The sequence below is a fragment of the Platichthys flesus genome, chromosome 21, assembly GCF_949316205.1.
Source record: "Platichthys flesus chromosome 21, fPlaFle2.1, whole genome shotgun sequence".
Lineage (NCBI taxonomy): Eukaryota > Metazoa > Chordata > Actinopteri > Pleuronectiformes > Pleuronectidae > Platichthys > Platichthys flesus.
In genome coordinates, this window is record NC_084965.1 from 11,633,070 (window position 1) to 11,658,377 (window position 25,308).

The following is a 25,308-nucleotide window of genomic DNA, read 5'->3' on the forward strand; positions in this document are numbered from 1 at the left end:
ACACAGCCCACACAGAGCGCCATCATCAGATAAAAGCACCGGCTGATGTGAAGTAATTTATTGTGGCACTTGCTCGTACAGGCGCAGAGGGTTACATCATTGGCAGTATGAACTGGTGCCTTGCAGCTAATATCCTGTAGATTGATAGGATATTTTCTCCATGTCTCTCTCCCTCTGCCTCGGCTGCCGTCCCTTAACAATGCCAAGAGGGTATAGACTGTTGAGATTTGAGCGCAGAACAATTCGTGCTGTTGCTCGAGCATTGTTTGACAAACATCCAAGAACTCGCCTCGGATTGACTCAGTCTTGCATATCATTCTGCGGTTTTTGCAGACTAAATGGAAAGTGCCAGGGGTGAAGTTGAGGCAGAGGGCGCCCGTGAATTGGCAAAGCGATTTAACAAGCACAGGACGGACAGATGGTGCTGCGGAAAATAAAACAAAAAATAGAAGAAAATACAGGGTCGGGGACAAAAGACAACAAAAAGTATAATAAGAATGAGGAGGCCCCGCATAAGAGAGAGAGACTGGCTGAGAATCCCCCCGGTGAAGAGCTGTTGTGCACTCACAGTTCTCAGATCTCTCATCCAGAAAATATCTCAAAATGCAACGGGAGACTGTCATTATCCTGATCTGTCACTGTATCGGTTGGTTGGAATCAAAGTCACCACCCCAGACTGAGGCTGAAACCTTGTCATTTAGCACAGGAAAGAGGGAAGATTGTCGTGTTCATACACAAAACAATGTAAGGATCTCCTTAAAGCAGGGTGTTGACACGGAGACTGCACACTCCAGTGAGTTTTTGGTCTGTAAACTAGATTTATAACTGTTCTTAAATAATATGCATTAACGCTGGTTTTAATATCAGATTTATAACCTTAATGAATAAATAAAATCTACATTTATGGGTTGAACATGGCTCTCGATGATGTTTCACACAGTATTGAACCTTTCTGGACCAATGCTGTCATAGAATCAACCAGTTGGGACGTCTCTCCATCATCACATTTTTACATATTTTAGAAGGTTAACACCATGTAATCAAAGGTACGGGGCTTGGCGCCACTTGTGACAGCTCATGAGTGGGAATCTGGAAAGCTAAGCTCATTTTCAAATCTATGCTGAAACTAAAGTAAACCACCACATTAAGAGATGTCCCCCATCCTCCTCCCCTGCCTCCTGTGCCAGCGGTTTGAGCGGCTCATGACAAGACAACGTAGGTAACTTAGCTTCAAGGAGCTAATCGATATATCACATGAGGTCACGATGGGCGTGTCTTAGCTCTCTGCCTTCCATCACTGCATCCTGAAGGCGTAAAATGACGGTAATGACATCAGCCAATGGACCAAATCAGAAAGTGTTTTTTGTTACTATCAGGAATAGGCCGCTGCTAAAGAGGCACGAGGAAATGAGTAAGCTTGTGGCGAGCCCTTACAGACACTCTGGTTCAGTTACAATGCCTGATCCAGGGAATCTCGTTGGGCCACGTAATGCAGTCAGAACCTTTCCTGTGGGGAATTACTGTGGCAATATTATTCACGAATGTATGTGGAGTGTCGAGAAGCCGTATCTGAAACCTGCATGTGCATGTCAGAAACCATATTCCTTTCAATGCATGACAAACGCTTCCCAACCAAGAGTTCTTTATTTGCAGATAAACTGTTTCTATAGACGTTTCCTCATTTCTCGAGGAATCCGTCTGATCTGGGGCTGCTCAGCACAAATCTGTGAAACCCCAAAATCTTTAAACTGAACTGCCCGTCTGATGTGAATCACCATTGTCATCCGCGCTGTCCTCACTGATGTCTGCCAGCGCTGTTGTAAGTTAAGCTGTGGAACAGTGTCTCATTGTCTGGTGTTAGGCTTACCGAAACACTGCGAGAGCTACTCAAGCAAACATCAGGGAAGCAATTCAGCTGCAAATATTTACCTGCAAAGCTCTTAACCAATTAAACAGTGTTCGTTTGGGCCTGATCATAACAAAGCTGAACAGTAAACAGAGATGCATTCACTTACTGATTAAGTGCCTTTGAACGCTGATTCAATTACTTAGCTTGCAAAAAAAAGTGGAGAAAACTACACAGTGGGTTATTGAATGCTACAGTTCACATCAAAAGTATTGTGTTTTTAGTTGCATATGTAAACAATGTATAGGTGTGTCCTGGTCACTCTCGTCCTGCAGCCCGATTACGTCCCGGTTGGTCCCAAAAAGCAGGGTTTATGCCCAATACTGCAGCCGGCCACCAGGTGGTCATCAAACCATTTTGGCTTCACTTTCAGGAAGCAGTCATATCGTGCATCTTTGTAGTCTATGACAATGTAGCCCTTGGAATTAGATGCCACACAGGATAATTACTTCTAGGGTCTTTGTAGTTTCATCTTATTATTTACCACACTTTTTCACTTGTCTCTATCAAAGGATGACTCCAAAATAAATAAAATAAACAAAGACAGATTGGTTAAAAATAGGGAAGTGGGCTTGGACTAACAACAGAAAACAAATAAATCCTGTTAAAGACATATTTAACAGCCTGAAGCCGTGTCATTTTACATGAGATGCAAAACTACATTAAATATATATTTAAAGAAAGTATACGTAAGCTTAAGATACAAGATACAAGATATATTTATTAGTCCCACACACATGCACAGACACACGACATACAAATGGGGGGAAATTTGTCCTCTGCTTGTGACCCATCTGGTGAACACAGGAGGACACACAGAGCAGTGGGCAGCCATGCAGATCGCCCGGGGAGCAGGTGTTGGGGGAGTAAGGTGCCTTGCTCAGGGGCACTTAGACAGTGGGGTAGGGAGAGTCATGAATGGTGTTGATTGGGCTCATTGTAAATGTGTCCGTTTACAGTCTCCTTGCTTAGGCTAAATGCATGCTGATGCTCTTTTAGTTTTTTCGAAAAATGATGTCCCTCCACAGCATTTAGGCTTCGTAATAATCCACGTCCACAGTGACACATATCTCAAATCACATATCCCGTGACCATTCACATACACTGGGCATGTGCACATAACAAGTAGCAGATTCTGAAGATGAGTTTTATCTTACAGAAAAAACTACATCCGAAAAACGACAAAAAAATCACTAACGTCGAGGTGAAACTGTTGCTCAAAGTAAATGTTTACAAATGTTTTGCATTCACCGCCGATATTCCCGACTGATAAGAACTAATCAGGAAGGAGTGGGTGACAATATCACCTCCTCCAGCCTGATCGCGCTGGTTTATGCCTGATTACATCCTGGTTCGTCCCACTGTGGGTAAATGATATCAGATGAGGTATTATTCCTGCATGTAAAACAGGAGATAACCACTTTAATAACAGCGCGTAGCGAGGCAGAGAACAGGAACACGTGTCCAAGGTCGTTGCCATAGATTGGCCTGCTCCAACTGCTAATGCTTGTGTTTGTATTCAGTGGCGATGCATGCCCCACCAGAGGCATGTGTGTTTGGCGTTAGGTCTACTGAGAACCATTAGGCTAATTTAGATCCTTCTGTGTGTGCACGTCTGTCTTTCCGTGTGTGTGTGTGTGTGCGTGCGTTCATAGGTAAGCATGTGTTCAAATGCACATGCAAGCTAATTTAGATTTTAAACAGTGTGTTGGCACTTCAAACGGATTACAGCCTACATATTTTCCATATATGGACTGTATGTGGACGCACACTATCGATATTTGCATACTTGAAATATGAGATTGCTCTCAGCATAATTGTACCCGTGGAGAAGTGGAATCTACGCAAGTGAAGAGGAAAGTAAATGGCATCAGAGCAACTCAGTCAGATTTTCTATGTTCCACACTTTCTCATTATAATATTTGTCGCGTGAAATTGATTATTTTTACATATTCATCACTGGTGCACGCGTCTGGCTGCGGTGTTCAGAGGTCTCTGCACTCTGCAGAATGACTAGTGACCTTAGGCTTTTTCCTGTATAAGTAAAAAGAGTGCTGTGACAGATCTCGTCTCTCTCACACACACACACACACACACAGCACACACACACACACACGATAACACACACACACCTTTCAATGCTGACTGTGGAGATAAATAAATGAACATCCACGGTCCCTCTCCACCCATAAAATATAACCCACAACCCTTCCCCAGGTTGTTGTGATTTGGAAACAGCTGTTGTTGTGGTGGATTCGCCCCTCTCTTCCAGCTCACGTTTCCCCTCTGCTTCTCCCCCGGGACGCTCTGGTAATATGTTTTGCGGTTGGGAGGGGTGTGGAGAAGGAGGGAGAGGGGGATTTTGCGGGGGAGAAACCTCGTCTCGTTCTCTGTCAGAGCCTTAAAGCCCAAGGAGAGACTTTGAATAATGGAGCACCTGTACACACCGTCAGGCCACATGCATGCACACTAATATCATATACAGTATATGTCGGGAGTATTTTCCGTTTTTGGTGAAACAGTAGAAAACAGAACTAAAAAATACTTTTATACTCGCATATACTTACTTTGCATATGAGATGTTTATCAAAGGATTCGGACTGTATTTGATGTTAAGGACACAAATCACTCATTACAATGTTATTAGACTCCCTCCTACCACAGCGTGCAGATGTTTGGATTCATTTCATCTCAGGGGCTATCCCCACCAACAGCGGATTTATAAATTATCCATTTGTGACAATGTGAGTTAGTGTCTCCTTCTCTCGCTCTCCACCTAACTGCTCCCCCATTTTGCCAAGCATCGACATTATTGCTAATCACCTGCTCTATCTCCAAAGATACTTCTTCTTTTGAACAAGCGGCTGTGATTCGTCTTCCACGGCTCTGAACTGTTTGAATCACACACTGCACAGACTCCCACAAAGTTGCATTTCTGTGATGGGTGCCAAATAATTTCTGTCCATTTGTATGGATGTTGCATCTTTTTTCGTCGATGAAGGAAAAGTTCAACATTGGAGGATATGGAGGCTATTCACATTCTTGACAAGAGTTCAGTAAGATGCTATGTCTCACCTGTGGAGTAAATATCATAGACTGAATATAAAGCTGGTTGAGATGTCTCCACTTCCTCCCACTATCCAGAGATAAAGCGGAAATATCTGCACAGTTGATCGGGGATTGAGCCATGGTAGCGAGTGGATACAAGCACTGAACCAATCATGATCCAGTCTCAATCATGACGTCATCTTGTTTTTTATGCTGATTAATACCAGACTTACCAGAAAAACACTCATCAGGGTGATAATAACCTTCACAAATTCCAGAAACTACATTTTTTAAGTGAACATTGTCTCTTTACAGTGACCCATATCCCATCCATTAACATGGAGGAGGCAAGAATTCTGACTTATACTGCAGCCAGCCACCAAGTAGTGATTAAGATGCTATGGGTTCACTTTTGGGGTTTTGTAGTGAGACTTTATACAAAGTCCTTTGGGAAATATAAAAGTATAGTTGGCAGACGATAACTAATCTCAGCACAGAGTCCCTAATGGCTCATTGCAAATGTTTATGTTTATAGTCTACATCTATGATTACATGTTTATTTTTGAAAAAAATCTCCATCCACACAAGCATTTTAGCTCTGCATCAGTAAAAATCCCCGCCCATACTAACCAACATGAAAATGCATATGTTTAAAGTGTTCACCGCTGGTAATTGTGACTGATCAGGGAGTAAAAGTCATCATTTCACTACGTCTCGAACATTATCCCTGTTTCTTCCTGTGATGCAAACCCAGATCCTTTAAACTGAAAGGTTGCCTTGAGGCGTTTTTATAAACTCCTCTGTTTTAGGTGCTTAAAAACGCGTGTGGAGGGCAGGCGGGACAAAGGCAAGACTTGTACAACTGTGGAAGCTGCTGGATGAGACTTTGCATTCAGCACAAGGACACAGGAGTGGTATTAAGGTCTTAGAAGACTCTAGGAAGGAAATCAGTTCACGAAGAGTCAAACTTTGTGTTTGTGTATATTTCTATTAATGTTTGTTAGGGATTTACATACATAGTTTTGCTGATTGTGGATCCGCAATCTTCATCATCTTCAAAGGAGCAAAAGGTGAACAAGTGTGCATGAGGCGTTTCTGTGCATACTTGAAGGATGTGTTTGTGTAGCGGCGTATTTAAATGCGTATGCAGCATTTCCCCCATTAATCCAAGGTTTATGGTTATGGTTGGCTCCCAAAAAAAACACCCCGCCAAAAAAACAGTTTCTTTCCCTAAATAAGTCATTTTAAATTCAGCACCCTGAATATGTTTATTGCCATTGTCTGTGGAATACACTGCAGCTTTTTTAATAGTCTGCCTGGTGTGCGCTCATCAATCACCGAGCAAGAGCAGCCCTCTCGCTCTCTCCACAGTCACACGCTAACTGAGTTACGGGGCTCCGAAACTAACTCCAAGTTTTGAAATGTGATAAAAGTAATCACATTTCTCCCAGTCAGTATCCTTACAGATGTGAATCGATGACATTAATTACTGCATATTATTATTCACCACAAATGTGTTTTTGTTCATTCCTATTTATGAAAGAGGGGCTGATAATGTACCAGGAGGGACGGGAGCTGGGGGGAATTTTAAAAAAAAAAAGATCCGCCCCCACACGTCGGTATGCAATATTAAACAAAGAGCGGAAGAGGAGCACTAGTTAAGTTTGTGAAACGCAGCTTTTTCATTATTTCCGGCTTACATGATGTAACATCAGTTTTTTTTTGCGTTTCATTTGTTGGAGAGAGAGAGAGAGAGAGAGAGAAAGAGAGAGAGAGAGAGAGAGGGGGGGAGAGGGGGGGAGAGAGGGTGGGAGAAAGGGGAGAGGGGAGAGGGAAAGATGTAGGGTGGGAGAGAGAGAGAGGTAAGGTGAGAGAGGGAGAGACATATGGTGGGAGAGAGAGACCGAGAGGTAGAGAGAGAGAAGAAGAGAGAGAGAGAGAGAGAGAGAGAGAGAGAGAGAGAGAGAGAGAGAGAGAGAGAGAGAGAGAGAGAGAGAGAGAGAGAGAGAGAGAGAGAGAGACTGCAGATTGTGAGTTTCAGCACTGGCACTGGTCTTATTTCTGCACAGATGTGTGCGCAGTAGATTTTCTAAAGATTTCGTAACCTCGTGGGACCCGGAGACGCACACATGCCAAGAAAGTGCCTCTTCAGGCATTAGAAGAAAAACCACAGGAGCTCATATATGTAGGAAGAGTTTACAAAGGCCGGAAGTGACAGAGACTCGGAGACAGAACACTTCCCCCTCACAGACAAGCGGCATTACCGAGGCCAGCCATGCACGACCGAGGCCCATAATTGTTTGAGTTTCCTTTATTGTTCACTCTTTACAGCATATGGAGGGGGAATTACGCTCACTCAAAGACATGTTATGGAATATAGAAAATAGAGAGGCACTCAAATTACGGCCCCAGCCCATTTAAGCGCGACGACAGAAGATATCCTCGCAGCACCAGTGATACAGCAGCAGGACGAGTCCCCAGAGGGAGCCGGCGTGTCTCCGCCATTTATCCTTGTTAAAATTTCAATAACACGAGTCTGACGCACGTGACCCTTTTTCAGTATAGCTGATCAATACAAATGGGATTTGAGGGAGTTTAACTGTAAAAATGGGATCTTTCTTTCAATCGGGGGAATATTACAACGCCATATTATTCATCTTCAAGACTTTACTGTTTCAGTCTTTATCAAGGAGTTTAAAGAAATGTTGTTTTTACTGCAAATAATTAAGTTTTTTAAGGATTAGATTACAATGACGGAGGTGTCCTAAAAGGTTAATTGGACGGAATAGAAATACGTTTTTCTTATATCTATCTTGATGTTTCATATAAGCTCATTGCCGTAATGACATTATCTCCCTCATCTCTGTGATCATTGTATATTCATAAAACTCTTCGCTTAACCCTAAAAAGACAACAACACGCGATCGCTTATCCTCCAGCAGCTGGAGCTCTCCATGTCACATCAATTATAAAAAATTATTCCGATAATGAGTTTCTTTTCAAAGACAAACTGTTGTAATTAGAATTCTTTGCCCTGTAATTGAAATGGATTTTTAAGATGGCATCATTTGGCAGACGAGGAAGCTGCTGGATTCGTATTCAGCAGGGCCGGCGAGCGGGAGCCGGCTGCTGAGGTGAAGAGTGGACAGGTTAAGTGGTTCCAAGCCACTGAAGGAGAGATGCAGGCGGAATGAGAGCGACGGCGGCACGCTGCGCGAGTGTCAGCCTGGCACCCGCCACAACTGGTGGTATTAATAAGACTGGGCTAAGATGAGCTCTGGGACGCGGGTGACTCAACATGTGCCGGTGCCGCTGATGGGCAAGTGCAAATGAAATTAATGGGTAGGGGAAATCAAGTGAGTGAGCCCGAAATCGAATTACCAATGCAGCCCTCGAACAAATTAGTTGGGTGCCAAAGTTGTAATTGATAGCAACGCAGGAGCATGCTATTGGATCAGACGTTATGATCTAGCAGGCGTCGGCCCTGATGCGATTTGCTGCTGTGTTATCACGATTAAATATTAAACATATGTTGATGACACTGTGCCCCCTCGGTATCTGATCACTGTCACCGAACAAGAGAACAGAAGGTGAGAGACTCCTTAAAACCTTTAAACTCTCATTCCCAGTACAAAGGCTTAAGATCTTTAGTTTTGTGTTTGGCTTTTGATACAACCCCCCCCCCCCCCCCCCCCCCCGCTAATATTGTAGAGGGCTTTTACATAATGAACTGAGACGCTTTTAATAAAATATAATGATCAGCTAAAAAAAAAAATGGTCTGAAATCAAACACAGCACCGTGGCTCAGCAAAACGCGTGTCTCAAGGCACAGCCACGCCGCCTGCATAAAAGATGAGTGATGTTTTTCTTTTCTTTGCAAACCTCCAAACTCCACCACATTCTCCAGCCTGGTCCTCGTAACCACTGTGAATATACGAGCGTTATTCTTTTACGGTGGTGGGAGGATATTTCACCAGTAGCTACCGGCTTCGTGATCCATAAAACATTGTATACAATTGGAATACCAATTGGCCTATAGCGCACAAAGACAACACAGAATTGGAAGTCATTTGAGGTTATTAATAATGTAAATGCTGCTGCAATGCCATGCAATGCATTCTTATTTGCTCTTTATACGTATCGGGGAGAACAGCTCCGCGCCCCGTGATAAAAATAGAATCTAAATTTAAGAGACGGAAACATGCGCAGGCATCGTGAGGCAGCGGGAAAATAATAAAACTTAGTCCCGTCTTTGTTTTCCCTTTATCATCAGCTCCTGCTAATAATGGATTATTTGAAAAGTTCATCCTAATTAAATTGTGCATGCGGCACGCTACGCAATCCCCACAATCCATCTGGGTAAAGCTCATAAACAAATACTGTATACTGCAAGCACAGGGCTCACATATTCAACTTGCACACACAAAAGTGCACATATACCCTCAGAGATGCATCTACGTACGTGCACACATCAATCAAACGCCCTGACATGCCTATACTGTACTTTAGCCCCACATGACATTTCATATAAGGCTTTTCCCTCACAACTGTGCACTGTCTGTGTGGTTTTGTTGCATTTGTGCAGGCCGGACGCCTCAGGCTCCAACTGGTCTTATGGTTATATGTACTTCATCCATTTTATATGCAGTGCAAGACATCATTATGCATGTGAGTCAGAGTGCACTTTGATTACCTGAGTGGACGTGTGTGTGTGTGTGTGTGTGTGTGTGTGTGTGTGTGTGTGTGTGTGTGTGTGTGTCGAAAGGTGTCTTTTTCAGCACCGAGCGGTCTGCTTTGAAGTCTGTTTACAGGGCGGAAGCCTTGCTGAGAACACTGGGATGGCAATCTGTGACACCATTGACACCTGGCATGTAAACATTGACAATAACTCCGTCATAAAACCTCCAGCGGCTTTGCCCTTTCTTACCTTCACAGGCTCTGGCTGCAGACACACGATTGCCCCCTCTGTTCACAGCAACCTCCTTTTTCCGCTCAACCTTAAGCGCGGGGCTCGTAAAAGTGTGGCCCACTTCATCGACTTCGGTTAAAGGGGTTTTCGTGGTGCAGTCGCACTGTTGTTTGAGAGGACCATTACAACTTGACAATGTAGGATTGAAGCACTCAGGTCTTTAAGTAATACTAGTACGGCAGTGTAATTGGGCGCCTTTGACGGATTTATTATTATTTCATTTATTATTAGATTGTCGTCAGAGATGCATCAATGTGAAGGAAGCATTTAGAGCTGTTGTGAAGCCACTTTCAAACGGTCAACCTATGCATACGAGGGATTGAGATTTATTTCATGTTTAACCTCTTGGAGATTTTGAATGAGACGTCTCTGTGTCCTTAATTATAATCTAGAACTTTTTTATTTCCATATACAATGAAACATATGTTTTAATGATCGTAACCGTAGTGACAATAAGTTTCAAATGATCTAAAAGAAATTTTTTTATTTCAATAGTTAAACTATAAAAGTTATTCCAAGTGATGTTTGAAAACTAAATAAGTACATAAGAACTGATTAAAGAGCCTCTGTGATCTTACTTGTATATACTGTAGTTATTTATATATGTACAAGATAGATAACAGCCCAGAACCATATACAAACATGTCTAATGTCTACGGCACGTTGTAAATTTACAAAGAAGCATAGAAAGACTCTGTCTGACATCATAATTATAAGTTATTTATTTGTTATTTTTTACTATAGAGAGAGCACATTTTAGCTGGATCACTTTCTCCCCCGAAACCGTCAGGATTTATAGTTTGTATTTCCCAGCGAACTTCACAAACCACTTGTCTTAAGTCGTTTTCCCGGACCAATAATCTCCCACTCACCACTGTCCCTGCTCACACTGAGGACTCTTATGAGAAACAATTTGCTTTTTGAACATTATTTGTCACCAGAGCAATGCCGCCTCATTTGCATATCATCCTGCTAACTCTTGCCTTTGTTTTGACAGATAGCTTTCATAAGTCACTGGTAAAAACCTTCAGCGGACGTTTGGGGTTTTACTGTCACATAGGCTCCATCTGCTTGGTTTGGTGGGGGGGTTTTATGCTGCGCCATCATTCACCTCCCACAAGCAATAAACACTCTCTCTCCGCTCCCTCGGCGTCTCCCTCACTCTCACTCTCTCTCTCCTGCTGTGGTGGTGAAGGTCTTACGAGAGAAAATGCACTGCTAACACGGGGGTTTGATCTATCATAGGTTTTAAAGCTCAGGTCTTCATCCTCTTGTTATTGCACAAAACCAATATGGTAAATGACACTTTGCCTTTTTGGAGATACCTCCAGTTTTTACAATAAGTGAATTCTTGCGACTGAGTCATCGTTTCCACAAATCTCAGTTTCTGCTCGTCCCACCGAAAATATAGCCCGAGCATTTTGAAACTAAAACGGGGCCAACTGTATATCCAAAGTTTTCAGGCAAATTAAAACTAAAATGCACTAGTGTAGATTCAGCGTCCGAATATGGCCCTCAAAGGGGGATGGTGCTCAGGCACAGAGTCCTACCCCCCTCTGTCGGAACCTGCTGCCTCAAAGCCCTCATGGAGCTCAGATCTTGGCCGATCACTTTGATTGACCCTGTGTCTCTTGTGGCTGCAGTCACCTTTTCCAGGCCCTTCCCTGATGCTTTGGTGATTGAGAGTATCTGGGTGCTGCCAAGTGAAAAGCAGAAAGGGAAGATGTCGGCGGTCTCTCCTTTCTTCTGCACTGACGATTGTTTAAACTATTTCCTGCAGGGGAATTTATTGTGAATAGAAGGCTTTATTCTAAAATTCATGGAAAAATACTAAAGATCTGGTGGCAGCCTGTGCGTCTGCCTCCTTTTAAACACATCACTGATGAATACATGACATAATCTATGTTAATTTGTCTCCTTTGATATTGCTAAACCCACAGCACCGATCATACATTCGCACACAGGCGGCAGGATGATTTATGAACCCTGCCCACGACAGACATTAGGGATGAGATACAATTGTTTTCCCAAATCAAAATAAATGGGTCACACAAGGTTCTCATATCATCAAATATTTTGCAGTAGAAAGTCAGCCCGGCAATATTGACTGTATAATTGAATCGTGTGAAGGAACTGTCGATTTAAAACAATAGATTTGAGGGATGGGGAAACTGTCACGTCATGCATCATAGTCAGCGTTTCACCCCAGGTTGAGGAGAAAATTACAAGGGTCCGTTTCAATCGCTCTTTTGTAAAATAGATCCACAACATAATAGGTTTTGCAAACAAAAAAAAGCCCTTGTGGATATTTTGGTAATTCCAACACAAAGTACTTAAGCGGAGATGACGATATGAAGAATAGCCTTTTAAATTTACACAAAGTAAGACATAAACCCAGGGCGAGATATTTAATCCCGATAAGATGCCGAACAAATGACTTCCGAAGAATAAAAGACTTTAGGTGTTTGTGTCAAAACAAGTTGCTCCACAAGCCTCACCTATTAAAGATATTTTTCATTCCTTTCTCACCGCCATCAATCTCCTTGTTTTTCTAATTTCAGTTTTGTCATGTCCACTCTGTTCGATTAGAATCCACATATAGTGACTATATCAATTTCCTCCAAGTGAGCCAATGAAATTACTTCCTTCAACAATTTGGTCTTTGCAGGGTTTTATTGGAGAGCCATAACCATTTCTGCCAGGAAAACAGGGGGGGAAGTAGGGGTGTTGGTGGTACGTGTTGCAGGGGGGGGAGACTCAACTGTATGGGCAATTCAACCGTTATCAATCATCAAACTTTGTTGCCTTCATGGAGTAAGGGTGCTCGGTTGTTTTGACAAGAATTTTCATTAAAAAAATAAAGGCACAGTGGTCTGTTCAATATGAGAGGATTTGTCTCAGAGAGGTGAGGCGAGGCCAGAGCAGCATATTTCAGGCTACTGGGGGTCACGTGCTGTTGCTTTGAAACATGGTCACCTTCTTAACTTAACTCAAACTTAGGCTGGATCACACTTCAATTGAATCCACACAAGGTGAATCGGTCTGGTTTCTGTTTTTCGAAGGTTTCGTCAGGCAGTTTCAGCACCAATCTTAGTTGTTTATTTGTTTATTTGTTTTCTCCGAAACTCATGAGAAGAAAGCCGAAAATGGCCGCCTTGCTTGCCATACATAAGTTAAAGGTAAGCGTTATAGATTATGGAGGCATACAGACAATTTAGCTAATCTACCAATGCAGAATTACTCCAAAAATCTCATGTACAACGGCCAGTGAGACCAATCTGAGATGTAACCGTTAACTCGTCTTTACACTTTGCCTTTTGAGACAATAATATCAATGCACCCATTTGTAGATGTTTCTACACATTCACAGACCTATTCACACATTTGCAGAATAGTCTACACAAATACGAATCTCAATACACTTGCAATCTTATCACTCATTCAGCGTTTTTACACTCTTACAAATGTGAGATTGTTTATACGTATTTGTAGATTCCTTTACACAGTTACGAGCATTTGCAGACTCTTTAAACAAATGTACAAGTCTAATTGCACGCACACAGATTGAGATAGAGTCACACAACTCTCAACTCTCCACACACACACAAATCATTTTGCTAGAGTATCGTAGTGAAATCCTTAGCGGAAGATGGCTCTGTTCATATTTGGGCTTTATTCCTGGACAGTGGGAGGAAGTAGATACGTGTCGTCTATCTTTTCAGTCAGTCTCTGGTTAACACTCACAGAATGATTCAAAGCATCTGAAGGAACGCTGACTGAATAACACATGTCAAGGTAAACTTTAAAACAGATTGTCAGCTATTTGGCTGCATCCTGCGAGTCCTCCAAAGTTTGAATTTCATATCCAAACCCTAAAGATAATGTTTCCTTGTGGATATTAATAAAAAACAAACTGTAAAAAATGATGGGGCTAGTTTGTTATTCTTAATAAACTGCCACACACTCTGCAGCTCTTTTTACCTCTCCCTCTCTCACCCGTACAAATACACAAAAATTATATTCATGTCCCGAACACAGCGTGGAGTTTATTTTGAAGCATAAATCTTGAACATGTCTAGACAAAGCGGTGTACTCCTCAAGCACACTGAGGGCGCTCTGCCTTTCAAGAACTTGTTATATTCTAAAATACGGTAATGTTTGTGGTCCGCATTAAAACCTTTCATTAAATTCAAGGCTGTAGTGTTCCTCCACAATTTGCCTGTGGCATCATCGGCTCAGTAGCGTACAGGCTGATCTCCAGGATGTTTTTTTTATGGGCGGGTCCCTCCCCAGGATTATTGATCGCTACACGATGAAAGAGAGTACTGTATACTCGTGGTCTAATTACGGTTTCAGCACATGCACGCGGCACAATCATTTGTTTCTGATCAGTGTGTCAAGTGCGTTCCTAGTTATTTGCCATCCATCATCAGCCATCAGACCTCCTTGAAAACAAAGTGAGACCTCATTTAGCTGCTCAAGCACCACTTTGTTTTGAGAAATGAAAGTTAATAAAAGGGAGACAGCTTCACGCCATGTCCGAATTGGCTGCTTCAAAACCAATACTATTACAATGCATTTGTATCGACCAATATACGATGACAAAACATTTTCACGTGCAAACATAAAGTGAAGATCAATTTGCAAGTTGTTTGTGTTTCTTAACAGAATTGCAGATGGCAGCAAATGCAAATTTGCCAACTTAATTAGATGAATTAGTTAATGTTTGATTCTGTCCTGGGGTTAATGTTTTGCAGAGATAGATGGACGGAGGCTGCTGCTGTGTCCGAGTGTTATGGTCGTGAGAGACAGTTGGTTAAGACTCAAGAGACGAGACAGTGAACGTCTGATAAATACCTTGTGTTCTCTGTGGCCCGTTTGACAGAGACCAACATGGGATGTGTTGATTCAGCTCATGACAGCATTGAACTGCTTTTACAGCCAGAGTGGAGAGTACTGCAAAACATTTCAAGAAATTGTTTTGTTAATTAAATGAAATGAAAAAAAGTGTTAAAAAGTAAGTAGAACTCATCTTTTCTCACCATTTGTCCCTTTGAAGACACACTGCACTCATTGTTTCTACACATTTATTGTCTTGGCAAATTTTTACATAACAAATCAAACTACATGAGTATGTGATAGTAAACACACAACCACAAGTTGGTTATTCTTACCTTGTATTATGTTGCAGGGAAAAAGATCACATTGTTTATTCCTTTGTTCACAGGCACCATGTGGGGTATTGTTGTGGGCGGGGGCACTGCCCAGGACTTCCTGATTGTCATGGATGACATCACTGGGACAAACCAAGTGAAGATGATATATTTTCTAGAGGATAGTTTTACTTGGTTGTTTTCAGATGGTAGGTTAGCGTTTCAGTTTATTTTGGTTTAAAGAGCCATTTAGAGATGAAAATGAGCTTCTATAAATGTCAGAGAAGGTTAACAGTTCTTATTTTCAGGGCCTGTATGGTTTATAATGACCTGCTCACTATGGTTCAGGTTAAAGGTGTGAATGGAGCACACTACACAAGCAGGTGAAGTGTGAGGTCTAGAAGAGACGGCTGTCACAGGCATGTGCAATTTGTTGGATTTTTATTATGAATAAATAGAATTGAAAAAATATATGTATATATAATCAATAAAATATCTTATGATGATAATAAAGATAAATGTTAAAATTGCAAAAAGAAGAAGATTTTAAGGCCACCAGAATTACATGCATTGCTCGTATTTCAATGTCGGTTCCAGGTGAGAACTGCAACCTATAAATTCCAGTCAGGCAATGTGCAGCCTGTGTATCCTGATAATACACCACAGCAGGTGTCCATACACCTCATGCCACAGTATTAAGATAAATCGTATATTCTGCCACTTTTCAATGAATGAACAACAGAAATGCTTAACCCCGCACCGGCTGCCAGAATCCTGAAGTGGTTATTGATGCTCTCCTCTGAAGAGTGACTTAGAAAAACAGTTACGTGTTGAACACGCCCGTCTGAATGTCGTAAGTTGCACCAACTAGTCACGCAACATGGAAGGTGTGTTTGATTTTGGACACTTGCCTTGGTCGCCGGGTGGTGCATGAAATCAGCAGCTTCTTCTCTCCTGCGGCTGATGACTTGATGTTGAGTTTTTTCCGATACGATTAATCACAACTTCATTGAGTGATATTGATTTGACACTGTAAAGTTAAGTAAAACTGACATCATTATTCTTTAAGTCTATCAGTCTTTTCAGTCGTCGTTCGAAAATGAAAGATTAACAAAAATCATACAGGATGCACAATCCCAAAACACACCAAGACACTATTAAAACATAATCTGATAGAAGTATAAGTAATATTAGAAGAAAAGGATGTGAAATCTCCTAATCTTAACTTGTCGTGATTTTTATTTAACCCACCGAAAAGCAGCAAGTGAAGGAAGCCTCCTTTATTCTCGACAAAAGACACTTGCTGGCAGTGACGAGGAGCCGAATCCACCTCGCTGTCAGTCTACCATCTGCATTGTTGTGTTATGACACTTCAAACATCTGGAGTGCACTTTATGTTTGGAAGCATCCAGTTTTCCAAGGGGAAGAAATTACCAATCATCACGGCAGGCAGCTGTGGCCTCGGGGTTCGTGACGAGGGTCTGTGACTGCGAGGTTGCCAGTTCGACTCTCGGGTCCATCTGGGAGTAGTTGAGCCGGAGCAGGTGAGTGAGGAACACTCTCATCTCCGCTGCGGCTGAAGGGCCCATATGTACGGGGGTTAGCTTCCAAATAATCCGCTGGCACTTCTCCGGTAATACGAGGCAGCTCCTAGAGAACGAGGGTGTTGCTATTTCAACTACTCAACAACATTGAATGGAAAACTAATTTCAGGTAAAGCTTTGCTTAACATGAAACTTTCCCCCCTCACTTCATCTGTTTGATAAAATAAAATAAAGGAAGATTTTGGCCATCCACAGATCATATAAATTTAGGTTGTATATAAGTATATCTCCGTATGTTGTGAGGCGGGGGGGTTGTTCCCCTTTGTCTAATCTCGATTTATGGATAACCTTGATAAATAATAATTTCGGATTAGACTTAAAACTAAAGTTCTGAAGAATGAGGAAAACATAAATCAGGAAGAATAACAGATAAACAGGAGGAGAGCTGAAAAGAAATACACGACATGGAGAGATAAAATCAAACTGTGGTTTCAACTGCAAACAAAGCACAACACAGTGTGTAATGAATATCAGTGTGTGTGTTACTTTTTTATGTTTCATGTACACTCACACTGCTTAATGTCCACACTAAAGTGTTTTCAGCAGCTGCAGTGTAAACGCTTTGTTGTCTCTCTCGTAATGTGTTAGGAAAGATTTAACACTCACCAGTTGTGCTTTCTCTTTATGTGCCTATTAAACGTATCTGGTGTTTGTGAACATGTTGTCATGTCACTGATGGAATAATTCATTTATCGATGCATTGATAGCCATTCATCAATCTATTTATTTGCACAAAAGCTAACGTTACATTTCCTTTTATTCCTCAAATCCTCGTGTTCATGTTAACCGAAGCCGCAGCTGAACCTGCTTCCGTTAACACAAATGATGACACGCTTCGTAAACTGTCGCTAAGAATAAAACCAAGTGTTAACAGTGACTCACGTGGATTATATATGGTGAACAAGTTGTTGTTTTTGGTGTCATTTGACACTAAACCCACAAAACTCTCCAAATTAGATCAGCCCATGCGTGTTAAAGTGTGAAGGTACAAGTGTGTGTGCGCGTGTGTTTGTGTGTGTACGTGTGCAGCCAAGTGTCTCTGTGTTTTCAGTTGCACTCGTGTGTGAAAAGTCGTGCTATAAGTTTTAATTTCACACTTATTAGTGAGACGATATATCTAAATATGCACCGTCAGAGAATAGAACATTGGCATTTTAAAGGGTTGCAGAGCCAAGTCATCAACATGCCCTCTCCTATCTGAGATGTAGGTATCCCTGTAAATTTTGACCTCACACTTTGAGGCAGAGAACGCTCTGATCATGTGGGATTCAGTCCTCTGAGTCCGAAGGCGACAGAGAGAGGGGAAGCGAGAGATATAAAGAGAGTCGTGGTGGCGGCCCTCAGCATTTATCAAAGAGGTTTTTAAGAGCCTTTGACAACATTTCCTCACTCGCCACCGCAGCGCCCTGATCTACATGAGCCCGTCAGGAGCCGTGCAGAGGTCTCTTCAAGGTTTGGGTGAGGTGTACAAAACCAGTGCTCTTTAAAGCTTGAGAGATGCTGGTGGGGAGCAGATATGTTCGGTGAGTATGGCTACAACTAAAGATCCGATCCTCCATTATCTATACTGCTGATCCTGGGAGGGTCACAGGCGGAGATGGAGAAAAATCCCAGTTTACATTGGGCGAGAGGTGGATTACACCCTGGACTGGCCAAACTACATAGGCCATCAACCATTCACACCCAGATTAACACTAACCGCTGTTCCACTGTGCCAATGTGCAGCTAAGTAAGAGTTTCAAAACTTCATTCTGTTTCGGTTGCCTTTTGAATTATTCAATGAATTGTTTATTCAATGTCGGAAAATCCTAACAATGCTCGTCACCAGTATTCGTAGTACACCGTGGCTTTCAGAGAGCCCGAATTTTACGATAGCACAAACAGGCACACGTGAAAGTGTGTGCCTGCGCTGTGAATCGCAGGGTATTTAGAATAACATTACATGGTTGTCCTGTCGCTTTCCTGTCTTTCCCATCGTAGAACCCCAAAAAAGAGGCAGCAACAAACAAATAAAGGGGCTGCACCAGCTCAAGAGAAGTTCAAGAGGCAATGCTACCTTGAAAGATTGATGATTTGAGGGCAGCGCCACCACGCAGGATTGCCACAGCACTGTATTCATCTGTGGAGACATGGGAAACGGTCTGTATTTATACAGAGCTGCCTACTAGTCTTGATGACACAAAGCACTTTACAGTATCGTCTTGCCATCCACCCAATCACACACAGATTTATAAAGCATATCTATGTGCAGCACTTTCTTTTTCATGCACTTCTGGCACAGCCGTCAGGAGCCATTTGGGCCACCGAGTCTTGCCCAAGGACACTTTGGCACTTGGTAAGGGGCAAGGGATCGAATCACAGACCTTCTGGTTAGTGTACGAACCTGCTCTGCTTCCCGGGCCACAGCCGACACATGTCCCAAATTGTTATTCCAATGAGCAAAAAAGACCATCAAAGTTTCTAACAAACACAATTGGACGTTTCAGAGCTCCTGCTAAACATGTTCTTTTCAGGGAGAGCCAAGTTGCCCTTAGCTTCGCCGTAATTCAAACCCACGCTTGTCACAATTTCAGACATCATGAAATGAATCGCATTGTCCATCCAACAGCTAAAAGCCAAAGGAAAGAATAGGGTGATCCAAAAAATCATTAATTCAACAAGCTCTTAACAACAAATTCTTGGAATTGTTAAATAAATACACATTTCAAATTCAACAACAGTTGTGCTGTCTTTTTAACCTCCATAAAATTAATAGAAAAAAAAATTGATAAAAGTACGAGGACTTATAAAATGCTTTGTTTATTGTTGGTACTGCTCGTAGTCGGCCATTTTTCACATCATGAACTTACCATGTTAATTCGCAGGGTTACGAATAAAAAGGGCTGATTCACCTTCCAGCTGACTCATTAGGCTAATGTTAGGTTATTAACCAGCGATGGCTCCAGCTGATACAATCTGCCAGCGACAGTTGTCTTTTCAGTCGGCCAAATCGGCAGCCGCGGGTTAGAAATAAGAAGCCGGCTTTTGTCTTTACCTCGGTCTGAAATCAAGGACTTGCTGTTTCAGAAATTACGAAGAATTAAGGCTGTATTTTTTTGGGCGATTGAAAGATTGAGATGGGGATAGAGACAAGTGGTTAAACAGATCAAAACAGATAAGGGTCATGGTCTTAGGGTCCCTCTTCTTCTTCTGTCTCTCCTCTCAGTCACCTCTCCCATGGCTCTACATGCCACACACACACACACACACATTTCACATGCTACATTTCCAGTACTGGCCCTGCTCCCCCTCCAGCAGCTTGTGGCTTAACAGGACCCTCGCTCACACAGTGATGCAAATAGCCGGCCCAGCTGTCACCTATCAGGGAGGATCCTCTGTGAGTACATAACCGTCCGTGTCCCTCCACCGCGGCCTCGCCTCTACCTTCACTTCCCATTACAGCGGGTGGGGAAACATCGGCGGAGGCAAAATAATGGGCCTGCTTGGATCTGAGGAGGAGTAATCTAGGACAGGAATTAAACTTTCATCTCCTCCAAACAGCGTTTCAACGACTCGACTGATTTCGCCTCTGCACAACAGTGCCATTTGTAAACTCCGACATGAATTATTAACGGGGGGGGGGGCTTTGCATATCATTGAGACGCAGCGGACGGCTTTTACATCTCGGCACTCAGAGGGCTGCAGCCTCTCAGGTCGTCGCGTTCAGGAGATACAGTAATAATGGAGCTTAGTTCACTTTGAATCCACTAATTTGAATGTTGAGCTATGGCGCAGCATGGTAAACTTAGATTCTATTCATCAAAAATATTTTTCTACGGTTTTTATCCTTTTATTTCTCTCTCGACAGTGAAACACACCGGAGCAAAACTCCCAAACCCTAAACTTCATTTTGTCATTACAGGAAAGCAGCATAAGGCTCCAGTTAAGGTTTCTGCTGCCTCTGCACTTCCACGTATACATATATCGCCTGGTGTATAGGAAGTGCCAACAAAGAGACGATATGAGCCATATGCCACTCATTTCTTGCAGCGTTTTTTCTTTTTTCCACAATCAGCCACTTAGATGCTGGCTTGTCATTTACATATCCGCGTGCAAGACAAATTGTCGACCACGTCTTCTGCAGGATTTGTGCGGCTGTATATCAACAGCGCACACCTCGCGTTGGGGGGAAGTTTCGTTATCATCTGTGTTGACACGAGAAGGCAAGTGTTATCCAAACTGGCTGAGACTGCTGGGGACACGGTTTAACAGTGGGAAGCACTTTGTATAACGCAGATGGTGTTGAGATAAGGGGTTTATCTGTATAACTTAACGTGCTTTGGATTTTATACACGATGATAGAGGTCCCAACCTATTGAGGCTTTTTGCCCCCTTCAGCATTGAAGGATGATTTTTACGAACTGGCAAATAAAAACAGGCGACATCACAATTATTACAACGGGGACAGAGTGTGCGTCGTAAAAAGTTTCCCAATCCATTAAGCACATGTGAAGAAACTCTCAAATAGGCCCTTTAATCTCACTTTACTGCTGCAGCGTATATAAAATGAAAATGCGCAAATGAATATTTAAATATTTCCCATAAGGTGGCCATTAAATTTATTTTGTGTCTTTTGCTTTATATGACCTTTGGCACCGCCAGGAACGATACATCGGGTTTCTGGCGAATGCAGATAACCACTCATCAACACCCAGCAATAGAAAATGCATCTGATCTTATATTTGCTTAACATTTTTATCCATAAGTGTTTCTTTTTTTCTCATTAAAAAATATGTAGCAACTATTGATTCGGGTTGGATTAAAAATTGATTGGCACGTATATGTCGGGTGCCAGGGCCGGACAGTCCAGCCGCTGTATCTCAGCGTCGGAGCATTAACTGTAATAAGAGTAGATGATTCCGGAGCCAGCGAAGGGCCGGGGGCGGGGGGTGAGTGCAAAAGGTCCAGTTCATGGAGGAAGAAGGAGGAAAAAATAAGCAATTTATCCGAGAGAAAAGAAGCTCACCTCCGGGACCTCTGGCAGCGGCTCGGGAAGGAGCTGGACTCCGCGGCAATACGGATACATCACTGTCCAATGGACCATGTTCAATGGCATGTTTGACAATTTTAAATCAATAGTTCACAGCAAATGCGGCTTGTAAAGCTCCGATAGTACCGTCATGTCAGGAAATCAGTCACCTGGTGTATTTTAATTGCTAATCATACAGTGCTGTACCAACTGCAGGTTTTATTCACCTACACATTTGTACTAAATGTCAGATACGGCATCTGACAAAGATCTGCAGTGGAAGATGCAAATGTGGGTGAGTGCTCACATGTGTTTATGTATGTGTGTGTTTGTGTGTGTGTGTGTGTGTGTGTGTGTGTGTGTGTGAGAGTGTGACTGTGCTTCCTTCCATCTGTTTCTTCAGTATGGTCATTGCTCGGGGGAAAGGGTCAAACTGTGTGTCACGGGGAGGTGTCACGTTATGACGGAGTGTCGTCGCTCGGGGGGGTCAGAGGAGCTCAGAGAGAGGAACGCGGTCGCGGCGGTCGTCGGTGGCGGTGACGCCGTGTCCCTGAAGGTCGGGGCTGGCTAATGGTCGAGCAGGGTTCATGTAACTCCACTCTTAACAATGGCGCCCCTCTTCAAGGTCGCTCACATAATTATGACAGAATGAGCTCTTTAAGTTATACAGAGGCTACAAAAAAGTTTTCACTTGACGCTTTAAAAGAGAGTGGATGCAATCTTTGCCATCAATTATGTACTATATACTTTGTGGATGCATATATAGCATTTATTATTAATACCTCACCTTAACATTGTTGTGAATCATCATGAATATTATGACCTGTATTGAAGAATTTGTACGTTTGGTATTTCATTATTTTGTAACGTAACGTATAAACTCTTACTGGTTTCTACCACTCCCCACTCGTATTCTTAATATTTAATTTATATATTTTGTATTTATGCTGAGTGAAATAAACCCAACTTAAAAACAATACATTGTAGTCACATAATCTATCCTAAACCTGTGAATGTAGAATATAAACATGTTGCTTCCATAGTAAAAGTAAAAAATTCAACGAATATGCAGATTTATAGTTAATGTTTTCGTTGAATATTTTTCATGGGGGGGAAAAAGAGATCGCATCGGAGTAAAGTTTGCAAAAGCTCAAGAAGTGATTACTTTCAGGGCTACTGTACTTAATGCAAAGCTAAAACATTCATGTCTGAAGGTTTCTGCTTGCATCAATGTGTGTGTTTGTGTGTGTGCGTGTGCGTGTGCGTGTGCGTGTGTGTGTGTGTGTGTGTGTGTGTTTGTATGCATGGGTGCCTCTGTGGGTCCAGGGGCCTGGACGGGAGCGTACAGACTCATGGACCCGGCAGCTCGATGCCGCAGCCTTAGACAGACACAGCGCTGCTCTAATTAGCTGACCTGTCACCAGCGACACCCAGAGCCGTGCAGCGCTCGGGGAGCAGAGTGAGCGCAGACACAGGCTGGAAGGTGCGGGGATGAGCCAGCAGTGAAAAACACAAGACACAGAGGAACACGTCCAGGACTTCTGTCATCGCCTGCAGGGCAGAGATGCATGCCACCTCATGCTTTTGCCCCTGAGACGTTATTCTGCTGCTTTATGTATTTCTTTTTGATAAAATCAGGACGTTTTCCACCCACCTTCCCTCTGGACTCGGAGTTCAATGCGATTTAGCAGCTTTGTTGAGGTAAAACAACTATTTATCCAGTGCCTTTTCTCACCTTTTAGACACAAGTATCGCTATCTTACAATCAAATAGAGCAGCTCGCCTCCACACAAACAAACAAACAAGCAAATCAGCAGATGAAAACATAACTTCGTCAGCGGATGTAATTAAATTGGAGAAGTTTCATGCCAATTAAAGACACAGGTAACTTAAATCATGCTGTCGACCTGTACAGCATGATTGGCTCCAGCTCCTCCTGAGACCCTCAGAGGATAAACGGATAGGATAGATGATGGATGGATGGATGGATGGATGGATGGATGGATGGATGGATGGAGGGAGGGATGGATGGATGGAGGGATGGAGGGATGGAGGGATGCATAACTTGAAATCCATTGACTTTATCCCTGTGTAACAGAAGTAAATTCACTCTTGAATTACAGTCATTTTCCCATAGAGAACTTCTGAAATCAGGCTAGTAAGCAATTATGTTCATGACACAATGATAAATATGTCAGATATCAAGACAACAAGTGAAGGTTAAGTGACGTCAGTAACCATTGTTTCTTGCAGATGTGGCTAAACCTTGATAAATCTAATATTCAGTCACAGCGATCCACAGTTGAGGAAACACCACTGCTGCTGCCACTGAAGCAGAAAGCGCATGTTTCCAGCTCTGTAGCCGACCAGCTGCTTTCTCGGCCCTCGTGTCGGAGAGGGCTGTTGTTCGGGCCGGGGCTGCATGTGGGACCATGAGGGGGGGGGGGGGGTGACACCAGGGTAGAGATTTAAGACACGGTGCGCTGGCTCTGGAAGGTCTCCTGGTAGGCCTCAGACATGTGCTTCCTGTCTCCAGCCCCAGACTCGCTCTCGATATGGCTGCCGCGCACACACTTAGGCAGGGCGGAGAAATCCCTCATCTTGTATCCGGTTCAAGGTCCGCTGCCGTTGATGACAGTTGATGACAATCCAGCGGGGAACACGGGAACACGTGACTGGAAATGGAAAAGAAGTGATAAAACCGAGGATCGTCCACATTCATCTGGAATATTGACACACAGCTGTCATATTCGCACATCAAAACATTTGTTGCTCTCTATCGCATTTTATCTAACAGAGAGTAACACTTTTCACTATGCACATATTTCATTTTATTGCACTTTTAATGGATGGATCATCAATTCATTCTAATTGGGGCATATTTTTCCTATCAAACATGTAGCGATTATGAATTTTCTCTTGTGAAACATTAGGCCGCTGTCTGAAACCAATCGCAGATATTTTATAGTTGCAGAAACGAAACCACAGACAAACAAAGCTATTGATCTTCCTCTCTCTCTCTCACACACACACACACACACTCTCTTACCCTTCCTGAGTGCGTACACACTCCTAAAATATGCATTGTGAATCCATCTCTGCAGCGAGTTGTGTGCCACTGCATTATGCTTGAGTGATATAATTGATATCATTTCGGGGGGGGGGGGGGGGGAGGAAATCAATGGGATTTAGTTGGCTGCACGGCCCAGTAATTAATTCTCAAGGTTTTGGTTGAGAAAAAAAAAAAAGTGACTAATGAGGGAAGAAATGTAAATATTATGAAACTTCACTCGAAGCTCCCCAGCAGCCCCTCCCCATCGCAGCCATAATTGAACTTCAGAAAGTCAATAACGTGTCTGTGGGAGTGATTTCAGCTGGTATCCATCTTCTCCGGATTTACGATGTTTCCTGAAAAACCTGACGGACGGAGAGTGATTTTCTATGACAGAAAAGTGCTGAAAGATTCACATTTCATTTCGTTGCAGGCACAATGTCTCTTCATACAGCTCTATCTCTCCACACACAGTGTATATTACAATATTAAAATGAACACTAGTGGGACAGTTCCTCCCACATCCATCCGGCTTGTTCCACTATTAGTGAACACTGTTTGAAATTAC

General features: G+C 42.7%; 1 long non-coding RNA gene across 1 annotated transcript in view; it reads right to left on the reverse strand.

Annotated features, from left to right (window-relative positions):
• Nucleotides 1–15,179, reverse strand: part of LOC133932374 (uncharacterized) — a 35,708-nt gene extending 20,529 nt beyond the window's left edge. The window contains exons 1-2 of the long non-coding RNA XR_009911944.1: nucleotides 15,098–15,179; nucleotides 14,781–14,879 (exon numbers count right to left, since the gene is read on the reverse strand). This is a non-coding gene — a long non-coding RNA (uncharacterized LOC133932374). The remainder of the gene's footprint in view (nucleotides 1–14,780; nucleotides 14,880–15,097) is intronic.
• Nucleotides 15,180–25,308: the final 10,129 nt, after the last annotated feature.